The sequence below is a fragment of the Cyprinodon tularosa genome, unplaced genomic scaffold (assembly GCF_016077235.1).
Source record: "Cyprinodon tularosa strain WSP-4 unplaced genomic scaffold, ASM1607723v1 ctg182, whole genome shotgun sequence".
NCBI classification, from domain to species: domain Eukaryota; kingdom Metazoa; phylum Chordata; class Actinopteri; order Cyprinodontiformes; family Cyprinodontidae; genus Cyprinodon; species Cyprinodon tularosa.
In genome coordinates this window covers 721241-735023 of record NW_024038624.1, presented here as the reverse complement: position 1 = coordinate 735023, position 13783 = coordinate 721241, and positions in this window count along the sequence as shown.

Here is a 13783-nt window from a genome sequence, read left to right as displayed (position 1 = left end):
TTGGTGGGACTAACTACAGACGGTGCACCTGCGATGTGTGGAGGAAAAACAGGCTTGGTTGGACTAATGAAGGAAAAAATGCAAAAAAGCAACAATCAGACGCCGCTGATCACGTATCCAGTGTTGTGCCTGAACGCGTTCATTGAACGAAAGTTCATGAACTCGTTCATATTTTGGGCGAACGTGAACTGAACGTACTGCATTATTGCCTGATGAACGTTATTGTGAACTCGTTCATTCTGGCGTCTGAGAACGGCACGCTCTCTCAGTTCAACTCCGTTCAATAGGTTGCCAGATTTCTATAGAGCCCTCCAGGCGAAACCCCGGCTAAATCACACCGTAAACAGGCCTTAATATGTAGCGGGAAAAACACCCAATCTGGCAACAGCAGCTACCAGCATCGTAGCCTACAGCCGCGTGCGTCATCAAAACAAAATGCAGCGTGGAAGCCACAGCAGCATGGAGGCGACTTAAAACAGGTTTATGACCAGGTGGTCGGTGAGGATGATGGCAACAAGTTTGCCCGCCGGCTTTCAGTAAAAAAATCCGCACTTCAGTAACCTTAAATTCCTACCTCAGCCTGGTCCCTCAGTTTGTGTTAGTAGGCTAAAATCTTCTTGAGCGGAGGTCTTCAACAGGGGATCCGCGACCCCTAGGGGGTCTACGGAGGTACTGCATAAGGGTCTGCATGGTTAGTTGATATTTTTATATTCCCCCCTGCAATTTTTCCCCCCACTAATTGAAATGTCTTTAAATACTCATTAACATGAATCCAACAGACTGTAGTAAACAGATAAATGGAGGCAGAAGATGTCTTTCAGTCATCAATGCACACATTCAGAGACACACAGGAGCTCTTTCAAGCTGGGCACCGTTTCCTTCACAACAACCAGGAATCAGAATCAGAAAAACTTTAATAATCCCAGGGAGAAATTAATTTCTTTACATTACTCCATCTGTAATAGAGTGACTATAGGACACAATTTCATACAATATATATAAATGGGGGGTCCCCGCTCCATCTCGCCATCAGTTTGGGGGTCCTTGGTCTGGAAAAGAAGACCCCTGTTCTTGAGGGTTTTACTATCCATGTAACTTGTTTGTTAAACCTGCCTGGTATAATTTTCCAGGATTTCTTTTTAGTATGTATTGAAATGGAATTTCAAATGGAAAAAATTATTAAAATAAAAAAAAAAACATTTGCATCTTAAAGACTACTTTCCTATTTTTCTTTTAATAATTACTCATAAAAAAGACCATTCAAACAGCACATTTTTCCTGATGTTTTTGAGAATATACTGTAGGGGTGAAAGCTGCAGCTGCTACTAGTGTGAAGTGAATGGACAGCAACAAAGCATTAAAGCAACAATGGGGAAATGCTGTCCCCTCAATGCTAATGTAAACCCTGGTTGGATAAGGATTCAAAACTGGATATGAAGATGAAATCTGAAGCACAGTTTCAGTGTTACAACTGATAAAATAATTGCTGTCTGTGGTTCTACAGTAGGCTATGGTGTAATTGAGCAATATATGAAAAAAAAAAAAAAAAAGAACTATGAACTAGTTCGTTTTTTGGAATTGTGAACTATGAACTAAACTAGTTCATTTTAAAATGTGTGAACTGAACTTTGAACTAGTTCACGTAGAAAGAGAACTTTCCCAACACTGCACGTATCATTGCCTTATCCATCAGGAAGCGCTGTGTGGAAAGGTTCTGGAGCTGGATAATGTGATGACCACTGTCACGAAAACAGTCAACTTTATTCGGGCGCGCGGCCTGAATCACCGCCAGTTTCAGATGTTCTTGCAGGAGGTGGGTTCAGAGCATGAAGATATGCCGTACCATACAGAAGTAAGGTGGCTGAGTAGGAGCAAAGTCCTTAAACGATTTTTTGAACTTCGAGAAGAAATCGATCTTTTCATGAAAAACAAAGGAAAACCCTTGTCTGAACTGTCCGATCCGAAATGGCTGTGTGAATTTGCTATGTTATGTGACGTCACCGAGCATCTTGCTCAGCTAAATCAGAAACTACAAGGACGTAAACAAGTCATCACACAGATGTCCGACATGATCACAGCTTTCCAGCGCAAACTCGATCTATGGAAGTACCAGGTGGAACAAAACAATCTCGTCCACTTTCCTGCGTGTCAGATCATCTCAGCCTCATTTCCCGGTGCTTTTTCATGTGCTCGGTTAACTACCAAACTAACTCTGTTAACAAACGAGTTTGATCGGCGCTTTTATGACTTTAAATCGCAACACTCTAGTTTTGACATCTTTGCCAACCCTTTCACCGCCGATGTCTGCAGTGCGCCCCACCGCCTTCAGATGGAGTTAATTGAGCTTCAAAGCGACAGTGGCCTGAGAGCGAAGTTCCGTGATGTTTCAATCGAGGACTTTTACCCTCTACTTCCCCCTGATTTGATGCCACAGCTTCGACTCCATGCAGCTCGTGTTTTGTCCATGTTTGGAAGCACCTATCTGTGTGAACAGATGTTTTCAATAATGAATTTAAACAAGACCAAGCATAGATCACGCATTACTGACGAAAACCTACACGCCGTTTTGCGGATTGCCACAGCACAAGAACTAAAACCAGACATCGACGAACTGACAAGGGGAAAACGGTGCCAGACATCCGGCCAGAAAACATTGGTAAGCACAAACAAACTGAATTAAAATAGAATTAATGTAAAACCAAAGTTCAGTATACTGGAATATGAATATAGTTTATTGATTTTGCTTGTGTTTTGTTTTGTGTTTATTTACAGAACACAACTGGTGAATGAGGATGTGTGTGAGTTGGTGACAGAGTGAAAAGGGATCAGCTTTGTGTTCAAGGACAGGCAACATCGCCTAATTGTTTTGTTCTTATGTGAAATACATGTTCGTTGTGTAAAAAATAACAAACGTTTTGTGAATGAAGTTGAGAGTTAACAGCATAACTTGTTTTTATTCTTTGTCTGCTTATCTTTAAACACTGATTTAAGTATTGTAATTTTTCAACTGAGCAGTAATTTTACATCCATGCAAACTCAAATGTAATATTTAAAACTTGAATACATAAAATCAGTTACTTAACAATATGAGGCGTTGTTTAATTTATTTTTAACAATGTATTTCCATACATTTATGCTAGGGTTGACCAAGTCTAGTTTTCCAGACCTATCACTCTGCAACTTTAGATGCGTTCCTTCTCTAACTAACACACCTGGATCTTTGACTCATTCATAGGCCTCTACAGAACTGAGTTGCTGCTACTGAGGGAAGTCAACCTTTTGTCTGGGGTATGTTTTAGCAGGGACGAATCTATAAGTTGCAGTCTGTTGCAGTCTGGAGGACGGTATAAATATTTCCTGATATATACTGTCAATGTGGCCCGTTGAGGGTGGCCAATATGCTGAAGTGGCCCTTGGTGAAATTGAGTTTGACACCCCTGCTTTAGTATATTCTGCTGTAAAATTAGCCTATATTTTCGTTTTTTACTCCAGGATTCAACCTCTGCTGTTTCACGGGGTGCACAGCTTTGCGTGGTAACTAGGTGACTGCCAGAGAGTAACCCAGACAAACTTATCGGACTGATCCAATCAGCCCTCTGACAACCAGTCGCCTGGAACGCTGGTTGAACAGAGCATCGCTTTGGACAGACACGCTGCACAGGTTTTACCAGCAACCTCCTCCTCACGCCGCTCTCTCTTGTTGTTCCCGCAAAATCGAAGTAGTTCTTATCCGCCCATGATGCATGAATTATTGCCTGCCCGCTCTCACTCGCATTAAAAAAACACGACCTTGCATTGTCTAAAATCCGCGAAATTCGTTTCTTTCCTTGAGTTTTTCCAAAATCTGTTAAAAGTCGTGATATTTATGAGCTAAATCACAGGATGTCTGTAGATGTTAACATTTGCAAACCCTTGACAACAGGAGTAGCTGCTCGCTTGCCATTTTTTCCGCGCAGATCGGTCTGTGTAGTTACAAATTTTTGTAGTTGCCCCATCAAAAATTCTGGAGAGGTGTGAAAGCCCAAAATGACGTAATTTGGCCACACCGACCTTGCGGACAAGTTCAACATAAACCAAGCTTAAGACTGGCCCACAATAAAGACTTTTACAACCTGGTCTGACTATATACTCCCAAAACGTCAGGACTGCTTTCTATAGAAAGACTTTGACACATTCAAGCATCATGAGCTGGACACACACACAGGAACAGTTCTGGACTATATTTCTTATGCATTAGGAATGCCACTGTAAACAAAGATTTCCTAATCAGAAACCTTGGATGACCAGCTAGGTCCGCTCTCTTCTCTGGGCCTGCAGGCCTACCTTTAGGACAGGAGATAGCGCTTGATGCAGAGCTGCCAGAGCTGGCCTGAAAGAGGAGGGGAAACGGCAAAGATGGACCATAGGATGCAGACTGAGTCCCAACTGTCCAGTAACAGGGCACAGGAGATGTGGCGAGCACAACACAAAATTTCTAACTTTAGAGGTTGTGATGTGTGAACCTGAGTGCGCCACTGGTAGAGTTGCTAAACAGATTCTTTGCTCGGTTTCCCTGATCCCAGCAGCACCTATCTGTTCCTGCCCTCCCCTTAAAGGAATAGTACACCCAAAACATGATTAGCCTTCATTTTCTACTCACCCCCATGCTGAACAAAACTCTGGAGTACTTTTTTGGTATCTCAAATGCATCTGGAGATCTGGGAGGCTTCTTGCTGTCTGCTGACATTCAAATAATGGAGGTCTATGGTGACCGAGACAGAAAGGTCCATAAAAGTCCACAAAAACTTGTCAATATTCCTCCATACTGCTCGTCCAATGTAATCCAAGTGTCCTGAGTGGGTAGCATCCAGAATTTACTCGAAACGAAGTCATTTAGAACGTTTTAGAGCCTAAACAGTAGTGTATAGGATTTCCTAATAGCGCCCCCATGCGCGCTCACGATTCTACGGAAGCCGGCAGACCAAACCGGAAGAAAGTGCGCATTCAGTGTCTGCTCTGCCGATAATGCAAGCGTAGAAGAAGAAATGTGCTGTTTACCTGTGCAAAGAAAGAAACAACGAAAGAAAAATGTCTGAGGACTTCAGTGTTGAGGAAGAGCATGAGTTCTTTGCCGAGCTGAATGCGCTGGTTTGGTCTGCCGGAAAAGAAAATGAAGGCTAATCATGTTTTGGGTGTACTATTCCTTTAAGCTCGGCATACACTGTGCGATTTTCGGGGCGATTTTCCAGTCGTCCGAGAATCTTTCGATTGGGCCGACTTTAAGCCTGATGGTGCTTCATGAATCGTGTAGTGTACAGGGGGTAACGATGGGCAATCAGCCTCTCACGACCACCTCCCGATCAGGAGAAAATCAAACGTGACTCATCTATGGCTTCCAGATAGGCAAGTCAGGGCAGCTCCATCTCACTGCGGAGCTGAGTTCGACGTGGTTTTTAGTTGCACAGTGTGAGCAGGTAGATCGCATTAGAGCGTCTTGCTGCACATAAATCGTGAGCTGTGAACTCACACTGTACGACTAAAGCCTGCTGTTTAGTCGTACAGTATGAACAGTAGCTGCGTGCAACGATTGAAAAAATTCACACAGTGTACGCTCGGCTTAAGGCAGCACAGAAGACCATTGCCGCCCTTTCCACTACTTAATGGATATTTACTCCTCCCAAGGGCGTAGGAATATGTTTACTATTGGGGGGGACACATGTCGGAAATCTGAGATTCGTATTCAACAGAAACATATCTTAAGTATGCTACTTAAAAAAAAGGCTATTTAATCTTTTACTTTATTCCTTTATAAATGTGTCTTGCAAAAATAATGCATTTAAAATTTACATAATGCATTTGTTCATAAGATGTGAGCATATCACCAAACAAAATGACTGGAGTCTTTTATTAAGCAAAGGGAGGTGTCTTTCAAGGGCTTCAACCCTTAGCATATTTAGTGTCTGCATCACACTAGAAAATCAAATATTTCAGTTTGATTAAAAACAATTCACTAAGCCACACATGTGCAAAGTTTGATATGTTTTATTTTGTCAAACTTGCAATAATGGTCAAAAATGAATTTATATAGGTTGACTGACAGAGGGAGCTGACAGTGTGTTGAAGAATTATGGACAGGGCGCTTTGAAGCATCTGGTTCAAAAACGCATTCTAAACCTTTGGTAGAAATCCATCTATCCTTCCATTTTCTGTACACCCTGTCCCTTAGTGGGGTCGGGAGGTGCTGGTGCGGGATACACCCTTGACAGGTCGCCAGTCTGTCCAGACCTTTGGTAGAAATGGCGCCTTTAATTCCAGTTTGCAGTACAGAACAGAGAAAACTACAGAGTTGTCAATGTTGTGTTAATCTGTTTATCGTCTAAAAAGAGGAGCCAGCAGTTTGAGGAAATAAAGGTGCAGAAGTTAATTAGTTGGTTAATTAGTGGTTGTGCAGTGGACTGCTGCACAACCAATGCGACCGCCGCTGCTAAGAATTAAAATTAATTCTCCCTGTGGTTTTAACTAACGATCAGGAGCGCGGCAGGTATAACATCTGTCAATTTCGAGCGAATCAAAACCACGCAAAAAATAACAAAATCCGCGTTAAACGCACGCCCAGATCGGGCTAATTTCAACACAAGTTGTGTTAGGTGACTGTAACTCACACTGACGTTTCTCTTTTTAAAAAAATCTGAGTAAGTCCTACTGCTGTTTCAGCCTTTTAGTTGGTGGTGGCATTGTACTGAAATGAGATATATAAAAAAAAATAACATTTTGGCTAGCGTAGCAAACGTCTAGAGAAAGTTAGCAGTTAAATATTGGATGAGTGATCATCCCAAGACTACGGAAGAGGATTAGGGCCACTGAAAAAAAAAAAAAAAAGTTAAGTGATTTTTAAATTTCATTTCAGTTTAATACGGGAAAAAGGTCCGAATTCTGACTTTTATTTCTCAGAATTATGACTTTAATCTCAGAATTTTGGATCTTAATGTAGATGGTCACCATGAAGGAAGAGATGTGGAGCACTCAGCTTCACTGACAAAGATGTGAGTTGTTTGAGGTGGCCAGTGACACATTGGTGGAAAATGACGGAATTAGGCAACTTTTTACGTGCCCGTGGGGTCCCCTCATTAATGGAGGAGCAGAAGAGAGCTAGTCTCTAAAACAGACATGGCTATGGCTGGATGCTAACATGTTTGTTTTTAAACATACTTTTGTTATATTACATTTGTGTTGTGTTTTCCAAATAATGTAGAAAATGAATGGTGGGTTTATAATGTTTACCTTTTATGAGCAGGACAGGAAGCAGAGAAGTGTAGCATTACCTCCAACTAGTTAAACTCATAATTATGAAGTTATTCAACAAATTCCTCAAGTAAAAAAGTGCAACTTTTATTTTTTATTTATTTTTGTTGTTTTTTTTTTTTTTTTTACCAGATTTGTTGATTAATTTCAAAATTATGTATTCCTTCCAAATTTCCAAATCTGAAGAATTTTTTAAACCAATATCTACATTATTTAACATTTAGTTTATGTTTTAGCAGTACTTCCTGTTATATTTCTTTATACGTATATTTTACATTTTCTTGCACAGCAAGCTCAGCAGATTTGAAATTGTGTGCTTGTGTAAACACTAGTCAATCTTTACTCTAAACATATATTCTGGTTATTTTTTAGTTAGACCTACTTGTTTTTATGTATCTGTATAAGTACCCCCCCCAAAAAAAATAAAAACACTGTAAATTGATTAGAAATATTAATCATCTGTCAGATTTCTGAGAAAAAAAGTCAGAATTTTGAGATTAAAGTCAGAATTCTGAGAAAAAAGTCAGAAGAAAAAAGTCAGAATTCTGAGAAAAGTCAGAATTCTGACTTTTTTCCCCATGTTAAACTAAAAAAAAAATGTAAAAATCAGTTAACTTTTTTTTTCCAGTGGCCCTAATCCTCTTCCGTACAAGACTAAGATGACTAAACCAAAAAGATTCAGTTTCTATATATGAAAGTGAACTAAAAACAAAACGTTATAAATGGGCAATATTCATAGCAGCATCCCGACAGACTATTTTACCTCTTTCACAAGTTTCTGATTTCTGTGTCGCCGTTTCCCTCCCTGCTGACTGAGTGCTCAAACACTCAGCAGTTCAGAGAGGGGAGGGGGAGTACAGTGACGTAACGCTATGCTGCGCCTTCAAAATAAAAGCACGCTAGTTAAAAAAATGTCAAAATCTAATATTTTGCGGTACAATTTTTGGGGGGGACATTATCCACCTGGCTTTTATATTGGGGGGGACATGTCCCCCCCGTCCCCCCCGCTTCCTACGCCGCTGCTGTCTAATAATTTAAAGGATTGGAAGCATATATATGGTAAAGAGAATTATCATCTTCCTCATACCTATGTGTGAGGCTCACCTTAGGTTGCTAGGAACCTAAAGTGAACTATAGTTTGAGCCAGGCCTGTCCATTTAAACTGATAGCTGATAAAAAAAAAAAAAAAAAAAAACTGTTAGCCAATTAACAAGCTGTCATCATAATCAGCTGTGCTAAAGCAGGAAAACCTCTAAAGCCTGCAGGACAGTGGTCCTCAAGGGTCCACTTTGGTAGGCCTGGTCTAAACAGTGTTCAGGATGGTGGGTGGAGGTGGTGTGGGGGACCTCCTCTCCTGATGTCCCTCTTAATCTTAACAGTCTTGAGCAGGTTAAGCTCCAGGTGGTTTTGAGGGAACTGGTAGATCAGCAGATCTGCCTCCTGCCTTCATACAGACTTTTGCTATCCTGGAATGTGGTGTCATTAACCTGAACCAAGATTTCTGGAGTTTCATAGACTGGTCCATCTTGACCTGGATGATGACCTGATGATGGAGGAGCATTTGAAAAAGAAGGAAGAGCTTCAGAGGTGGTGAAGATCTAAGTTAAGATGGAGGCCAGCAGGTCAGAACACTGAAAATACTATCAAGATCCTGACTTTATTTTCTCTTTGTGATCTTTAGAGCTGGCTTTTTTATCTTATGGCCACCAGGCCATAAGACTCTTGAATTCACAGGACTTGAGGAACAGACTACCTAAATTCTGAATTCTGAATGTTTTGCCTTATTCATTAGGGCCCCCTTATTATAGTCTGGTTGGGAGCTGTGTATTTATTCTGTGTGTGTGTGTGTGTGTGTGTGCGCGCGTGCGTGCGTGCGTGTGTTTGTGTGTTGGGGGGGCAAGCATTATGGCACTTAATAATCTTTGCTGCACTTTAAGTGGGATGGAGGGGGGGGGGGGGGGCGGGGGGGGTCAAGCACTGGTGTCACTTTTACCTCTTGTGCACTTTACTTGGAACTTGCTGCTACTAAGTATTGTACCCCAAACATAATTTCGTTGCCTTTTTTTGACAATGACAATAAATTTTTGAAACTTGAAACTTTGAGTCCCTATTCATAATTCTAACCCTATCTGAATTGGAGAAAGTGCCAGTAAGGGCAAAATCGTGCACCTGCTTGAAAGTTGATTAAAGCTTTGTGTTACATAATCATCCCAACCTGAAAAAGAACAACTCAAATAAACGTTGAAACACACAAAACGAATGGCAGTTGTTCTTTGCATAACTTTTCATCTGTCCTGTGCGTCGGTTATGAGCCGTCAGTTTAGTCTTTGCTCAAAAAGAGGTCATTGTTTAGCACCTGTGTGAAGTGTGTGTGTGTTTGGAAAGGATCTATTGTTGTAGCTATAATGTGCCTCAGGAAAGATCACATGAATAGAAGCAGAGTTGCCCTGAATGTTCTGTAAACATCATCAGCTCCAACCAAAAGCACGCCTTTAAAAGCCAACCCAAATGAGCTCTGCTACCCAACTTTTTAAAAGATATAAACAAACACCTGACAAGATTCTGATATGTTAACGTTTTATTTACAGGACAGCTCAGCAGACTTGACAGCCCTCCACCTGTGGCACATTGAGGTATTTTCAAATGATATGCAAACACATTCCTCTGCAGCCATTCGCTCGAGGAAATGAAAACTAAACTTCAGAGAAAGTTTAGTCTATATGTAATATTTATCCAAAAAAAAAAAAAAAAAACATAATAACACAATAATCGTTTTAAAACCTCAATAAAGAAATAAAGAATATGGAGGGAATTTTGTCCCATTATTTAAACAAACAAGAATTCCTTTTGTAAATGGATTTTAAATACATTTGTTTCAATATTTTACATTTTTAAATTAGGAATGAAAGTTGACATTTCTTTAATTTTCAGATCGAGTCTTGCCAATTGCTTTCTCTTCAAATTGCGTTTTACAGATAATATTTTCTACACAACACGTCCAATACAAACGCTCACTCTTGATGTGGAAATTGAAAAATAAAATGTTGCTAAGAACCAATAGAAATGCATCTTAGCATTTCCCTAGCAGAAGGGAAGTGAATGTGAGATGTAAAATGAAACTTGAAAATGATGCTATTTGTAAAATGCAATGTAAAAAGAACAAATAAAAAGTATAATTTGTAAAAATAGAACATAAAAAAGTAAAAATTGAAAAAGTAATATAAAAATAGTACGGTAAAAAAAAAGATGAAAAAGGGGAAATATAGGGGGATATAAAATCTAAGAAAAAGGCAAACCAACTCTCAAACACTTTTCTCTTATTCTCTCTTATTTCTCTTTTTGCACCCATCTCCAGTTCCAAGGTTAGCAACCTTTCACAGTCAGTCATCTATTCGTGTTTATTTTGCTCATGCACTGCTTTGATTTATTTTAGAGTTTACAATTTTTAAGAACATGTCAAACAAAAAACAATCAAACAGTTAAGAAGTCAATGTACTAAAAGAGAAAGAAAAAAGAAGTAATAATAATATATATATTCAAAATAATTTATGAGTTTCAGTCAGATATATTAAGATTACAAAAATCAAGATACAACATTAGAAAAATTTATATTATTTTCTTTAACATCTAGAACCGTTATTGATAAATTCAAACGTTCATTTTCATTTTTAAAGAAATTTAAAACTAATAAGTTGTGCCAAAATTGTCACATAGTAAAAGAAAAATAGTTGAGTAGTTACAAGAAAAACCGCACAAACATAGAAGAAATTGATACGATGGTTGTTTAAAAAAACAAATGAAAAATAATGTTGACAAAAATTTTTAAGAACATCAAAAGCCAAAAACATAGTAGAAGTTAAATGCATAGGTAGAGTAACAATATTAATATTTTTAGGAGGTTTAATGAGTCAGTTGATTATTCCGAATTTCAGGGGTAGAAACAGAGACATTTCAAAAAGGAAATTTCCTGTGTTTCTATTGAAGGCATAGGATATAGAACATAATTTAAATATGAGGAAAGAAGGCCATTAAGACCCTTGGTTTGCAACAGGATTAGTCTGGAAAAAAAACAACAAAGAACCGTAGGCAAAAATGTCAAGTACTTTTATTAATTGCAGAATTTCAAAACAGGAACAAAACACGCATTCTCAGTATTACGAAAAATACTTCTTTCTAGTTAAATACATAAAGGTTCTTTATTAATCTTAAATTCTCCTTGCAAGATGAAAAGTAAAACTAGTGTTGCATCAAAGTAAAGGGTCTTTAAAAACATAAAAACACAATCAAATATGGTATTTCCAGAAGAATAAGAAAATACTGTAGTTTTTTTGGCTGGGCTGCAGAAAAAAGTAAAATAAGGAATAAAATTCTGCACAAATGAAATTAAATTTCAAAAGAACCATTTTCAGGTTTGCTTTTTATTTCTTAAATAATTTTTTCTATTTATCTGCACAGGGACAATGACATAGACAATTTACTGGTTTTGATATCCTGCATTTATGCCTCTAATTAGAAATATGTCACAAAATCAACTGTAAGGAATGGATATAAAATAAATGCTGGCCATAAAAAATCTAACACAGAAATCCATTATTAGCTGCAAAATGACACTATCAGACTGAATGACCAAAAGTAGCCAGAAAATACATCACAATTTCCAGCAAAATGGGTCCATCCTAATTTTTGAAATATAATGAAACATAAAATATTTAAACTGTTTATCTATGTTTAGAACAGTAACATATTATTTGTCCTGTTTATTGAGAAATGTAAATTAAAAAATAGACAAGAAAACCTAGAAGCATAGTCCTATCTATGGCTGTTATAGAGCGTAAATTCCCAAGAACATACTTAAATATATCAATGATTAAAATATTCAAGAATTTTACATCTGACATAAATATAAAAGATAATTTCATTGTACAAGTGACATCAACAGTGCATATGTGCCATCTCATCTGCACTTTTCCCCTTCCGCCGCTTAGTTGACATTTAAAAAACAAACAATAAATAAAAATCTGTATTTTCCAAAATTTTACATAACCTGAACACTAGAGGCTGTTTAGGGTCTCTTCACTTTTATTTAAGATATAGATTGAAAGTTGCTGAAAAACAGTTGGACTCGTAAACTCAACAGACATTTCCCTGATATTTTGGTGTTTTTAAAAATGAATTTCCTTTTATTGCATATTTTTCTCAAGTATTAATTGTTATATCTGCTGTCCCATACTGCTAGGAGTTTGTTCTGTATCTTTCTCCTGTTCGTCATCTAGATCTTGATGATTATTTGTATCCTCTTTGCGAAAAGGGCCTGAGTGAAAGCATTTGGTACACAAAGCAAGGGTTCATCTTTCCCCAGAAACTAGAAAATGTAAACACAGCAGCATTGTTGTTGTGCCTCCTGGCTGCTTCAGGGCTGATCTTCAGGCTCATTTGCTGCTTTAAAATGAGCAGATAATAATTTCTCTTAAATGAATGAACAGCTTTCTAACAGTCTTAGCTATCATAGAGTCACTCTAGTAGTTAGTTAAGCAAGGCTAACTTCAAAACAGATTTAAAGTCCCTAACTCCCTGTAAGAAACCAAAACCAAGCTTATGTTATTATCATATTATACATGTTTTCATTTCCAAAATTCAGCACCAGACCCTGCTCTAATATCAAGGGCTATGTCAGATTAAACATTATTACTTAGAAAGACAAGTAGGACTTGCTAAATGTTGCCTTGCTAACCCTAACTTGCACTACAAGCTCATATTTCTCTGCATTATAGATATTCAAACACTAAAGCAACATCTTTACAAATAGAAGCTGCACCATTTAAGCCCCTGGTTTAATGCAAAAGGAACTATGAAAAGTGCTAAAAAAAGTTTATATCTGCAACTTTTTTACGGAAGATGATAAGGGCCACTGAAAAGAAAAATAAAAAAAGTTAACTGATTGTTACATTTTATTTCAGTATAATATGAGAAAAAAGTAATTCTGACTTAAATCTCAGAATTCTGACTGTATTCTGACAACTAAAAAACATGTTTGCATCCAGCCGTAGCCATGTCTGTTTTATAGACTAAACTAGCTCTCTTGTTTTAATCACCTTCTGCTTTTCCATTAATGAAATAGCATCACTGGGGACCCCTCAGGCACGTAAAAAGTCGCCTTATTTCATAATTTTTCACCAATGTGTTACTGGCCCTCCAAAACAACTCACATATTTGTCATTGAAGATGAGTGCTCCCACATCCCTTCCTTCATGGTGCCCATCTATATTAAGATCCAAAAATCTGAGAAAAAGTCAGCATTCTGAGATTAAAGTAAGAATTCTGAGAATAAAGTCAGAATTCTGAGAATAAAGTCAGAATTTTGAGATTAAAGTCAGAATTCTCAGAATAAAGTCAGAATTCTGAGAATAAATTCAGAATTCTGAGATTAAAGTCAGATTTCTGAGATTAAAGTCAGAATTTTTCCATATAAAACTGAAATAAAATTAAAAAATCCATTAACTTT